We start from the raw sequence: 4605 nt of genomic DNA, 5'->3' as shown, positions 1-4605 counted from the left end.
TATTATACATAATTATGCAAATACTTAATATTTTGAATGCATAAATTAAAGCATTTGATCACATTGTATATATATATATATGTGTTATTTGTACAAAACAGTTTTGATATTAATATTCTAATACTACTTCTATTCAAACTTGCGATATAAGTTTTTTGTTTTATTTTTAAAATGGTTTAGGAATGTTACATTCAAGCATTAAGTTTATATAGATCTCTTTAGGAAAAAAACTAAACTCTCATAGAAAACTTTTTAATTAGATCTTATATTTTAGAGACATATACTGAAATGGTAATTGAATTTGAGCACGTAATGGATAAATAAAACACAAATTCTTATGAACCAAGCAAAGATTCCCAATTTTTAATCTGTTACTATATTTACAATTTCAGTATGTGAAAATATATACGGACCTCCTTAAATGAGAATTCCCCACTGCAGTTTTGTAGTCATGAATATGCCACTAATTTTCTATATAGTGTGGCCTCATTATCAGCAAGTCTCTAAAATCTCAAACTAAGAGAAATACCATTAATCAGGCAAATCTTTCTGAACCATCAATTTCATTGCAGGATTTGGGAGGCATAGAGTCGGAAGAAAAATTGTTAAACTGTATATATAACTTAAAACATTGTTTTTATATTAAAACAAATACTAAGAACATGGAGATAAGAATAATTCCTCCAAATATCTAGGATTAAACAGGAGACAGCAAACATATTTGATATAGCTGCTTCAGGCTATACTTCTGCTACCTGGGATACTTACCACTCTCCTCAGCTTCCAGGAGGACTTCTGAGAAAATGTTTGAGAAGCATAGCTATATTCTTTACTCTTTGTTCATTGAACTGTCAACTGCATCTCTTACCTGCATTTTACAAGCAAAACTTTGTTTGATTAAATTCAACAGGTAATGAGAACTTATTATGAACCCAGCACTTTGTATACATTCAAAGGAATACTTAAGGATTAAACATAGTAATTGAGGAAGGAAAGAAAGAAAGCATAGTAATATTTAAAACTTACAGATTCAATAAGCATATAGGACAGATGCACATGAAATAAAACATTTTAGTAAATGCTACAATAGTTCCACAGTAATAAAATAATTGCTAAGCACATATGAGAAAAGGAGAAAAGGTCTGAGATTAGAGGGAGGAGCAGACACGACTCTAAGAGAGGAGACTTACTTTTGTGCTTAAAAGAATTGGATAGAAAGGAAAAGGGCAGGCTTCCCCATTTGGAGGAACAACTTGAGTAAAATAATATCACTGGCAATATTCAGGGTCTGAAAAACATTAAAAAGGAAGACATTGGTCATGAAAGATTAGACAAGAGTGAAGATGAAAATAAAAGATTATTCCTAAGTTCCAAACCTGGGGAACAATGCCAAGGTAAGTCTGAGAAGAAATCTCATGAGGGAAAAGCTTGCATTTGGGTTTGAATATGTTAAATTTTTAGTCATTTTAGGGACAACTAAAAAAAAAAAAATATGAAGAGTAGTATTAACACCTGAACAAGATAAGTGATGACAGGAAAAGATCGCTGCTACCACTTTTGCTACTGGGAAAAGCATAGTCACTAAAATGTTTAATTATTTGGACCACAGAGCCTCTCTTTCAATGCAGAAACACAGAGCAATGGATATTCTCAATGAAAGTTTCAATAGAACCCCTAGGACTCCTCAATGTTCAGCATCTTTGAGGACTGAAGTTTAACTCAGGGATGTGGAATCAAGCCTTCTCCCACAGCCTTTTTTAAAGGTTAACTTTTCCACCCACAACAGAAGTTTGTCTAATTCTTCCAACAGTCTTCTAATTCCTTAACTTGAACTTTACTCTAAGGACACTAGAAAACTATATGTCTAGTGAAGGGCCCTATAATATCAAGATAGTCACTATCATGATCACACGTCCATCCTTGCACTCATGGAAAGATGGCATGGTGCAAGCTCCCTACCAAAAGATAAGCAAAATGACCATAAGATTTCCCCATATTTGGAAACCTGATGTCTTCTAGAAATACAGAGTAACCCAACTAACAACCAGGCCCAAGTGATCCAGGCTCAGCTGAGACTTGTGCTCAAAGAAACACAATAGAGTAACCAGAAAGAATTAAAAGACATTCAAATTATTTAAAGATGTCCTTTAAAAAATAGCAACAGTACGGAAATATACTTTAAAAACCACAAATCATCTTAAATATCCATTTTCCCCATCTGTGTGGCTTTTATCATTCCCCACATGGATAGCAGCAACTCCTAAATCTCTTCTCTGATCCTCTCAACTCCCAACCAAGCACTCTCCTCAGTGCCAACATCTCATTAGAACTTTTGTCTTTCCTCCCTCTCACTTTCCTTGTGTCGTTATTCCTTTTTCTCTTCCTAAAATAAATACCCATCTTCTCTTTTTCATTTTTTTTTCATTGACCCAAAGCATCATCTAAACAATATTGGAACTGAAAGAATTCTTCTTGGTGGTTAGGGGCAAGGAAGGAGAAAAGAAGGGCTAATGTAGGAAGGGGAAAACATGCACACATTAGTGTTTTTTGTTACCATCACATGTAAACACTTAGTTTCAAACTAATTTTCTGTTATTATGTTTAATTTTGTTCTCAAACTCCAAGCTCTTCAGAAGACAATTAAAATTCTCAGGAGGTCTCCTGATCACTCTCTTTTAGGATCACTTGGGCTTTTGGAATTAGTGAGAAACCAAATAGAGATCTCCATATGTCAAACCACAGAGACCTCAAGAGGCCTCTAACCTTGGAGATGTCAAATGTCTTCAGAGCTTCCCTGGCACCAGAAATGAAATGCCGTGACACAGTGCAATGCCAGGTGCTCACGGATCTGTGGCTGTCTGCATTGCCGCTTACCAGAAAATAAGCATGGAATTTCTGTCTGCTCCAAGAATTAGTACGCTGACAGTTCCACGTTGCTTTTTTTTCTCCCTCAGAGTTTGTTTTTTGTCCTATTTTGCTTTTAGTAAGAAAAAGTTTGATTTTATGATTCAATTTTATTTATTTTTTTTAAATGTTAGAGTACCATCAAAGAAGAAAAATCCTATAAAAATAAAGAATAAACTTCCTTTTTTTCTAAAATGTCCAAGGAATTTTAGTTTATTGGTAGTAAACATCTAGGTAACTAGAGATTTTTATGTGAATCACTAGTTTTGATTATGTAAAGTATAAAGATATAAAAATAACATTGCGCTAAACACAATTTAAAGTTTCCTTTGGCACATAGTGAGAACTTGATAAATATCCATAAATGAATCATTCTCTTTCTAGAGACTAAATTATTGATGATGGTTGCAGATAATGTTTTCTTTACTAGAAAACTAAAACATTAATTTTTTCTGAAAAACGAAAACAAAAAATTCCTTAAGCAAATTTGCTCTTAAGGAGTTCAATTTCAGATAATTTATCTGAATTATGTTCTCTATGATAATAATTGCAGACATTTTAATAATCACTATATATGTATCAGGGAGGGCTACTTTTTCATCTCCATTTATAGAATAAGAAACCACAGTATAGTGAATTCAGAGGAACAGGGGTTATAATTATAAGGTAGAATATGTTAGAATATTCTAGCATTTCCTACTAAACCCTCAATCTGTCTAGTACCACTACAATTATGTGACATATAACTATCCATTATATGTACTCAACTATTTATTCAGTTGAATAAAGAGACAGGAACGTAAGTAGCACCAAGTAGTTCCAGATTTTACCTAAGTGCTAGACTGCTTTAAAGACCTCGAATTATAATTGCATAGTAAATAACAATTACATAAAATTAAAATCATACAGAATGAATGAATTCTTTTTTAAAGCATATTATGTACCACTTACCTCTTAAGAGAAATGCTGACTACTTTAACTAGGATGAAAGAAAATTTGAAATAAAGTTCCTTAATTTTAGATAGCTATTCTGTGAATGCATATGTTTAATAGCATTATAAAGTATCACTTCTAAGACACCATTATATTTGAAGACAGCATATTCTTAGGTCACAGAGTTATGATTCATGTATATCAAGTCACTTAGTACTGCTGGCAAGTGTTGCAAGCCTGAAATATAACACAGAGAGAATAATAAAACTTTAACAAGCAGCAATAAAACTAATGAAATATAATCTCAAATATACTGCTCTAATTCATCCAGAGAGGAAATACAATCACCCAATTCTGAGGATGAGGAAATGAAGCCAGTTTCATAAAAACATATATTCATCATACTAACATGGATCATTTTAGAATTAGAACTAAAAGAGAATTCAAGCTGGTTACAGTAGTATAATTATCATGGCCAAATAAATGAGGATGACAGGATGAAGCAACAGTTCACAAATGTTTATTTTGGCTCTGTATTTAAAGCTATAGAAATGAAAATACTGGTGCTATTTTTAATAGAGATTATCTTCCATGTTGAGGACAGAGAAATTTCATGATAGATTGAGCAGCATCTAAGAAGTTAGTTATGACTTCCAAGATCAATATGTATGTGGGTCACAAGTTTATTTATATACAGTTTGTATGTACCTGTAATAACCATGCAACCTAGTCTAAAATAACTTCAGGTTGATGTTTATTACTGTGTTC

At 32.6% G+C, this 4605-nt stretch overlaps 1 long non-coding RNA gene across 1 annotated transcript; it reads right to left on the bottom strand.

The window, feature by feature from the left end:
• Window positions 1–779: 779 nt before the first annotated feature.
• On the bottom strand, window positions 780–3940 carry LOC111737377. The gene is made up of 3 exons (XR_002779423.1): window positions 3856–3940; window positions 1191–1288; window positions 780–868 (listed from the first exon to the last, which is right to left on the bottom strand). It is a non-coding gene; the product is annotated as an uncharacterized LOC111737377 (long non-coding RNA).
• Between the last annotated feature and the right edge of the window lie 665 nt (window positions 3941–4605).

Source organism: Pteropus vampyrus, unplaced genomic scaffold, assembly GCF_000151845.1.
Source record: "Pteropus vampyrus isolate Shadow unplaced genomic scaffold, Pvam_2.0 Scaffold26, whole genome shotgun sequence".
In the NCBI taxonomy this organism is placed as follows: Eukaryota; Metazoa; Chordata; class Mammalia; order Chiroptera; family Pteropodidae; genus Pteropus; species Pteropus vampyrus.
The sequence above is the reverse complement of the archived record's forward strand: the minus strand, read 5'-3'. Positions and strand labels throughout refer to the sequence as shown.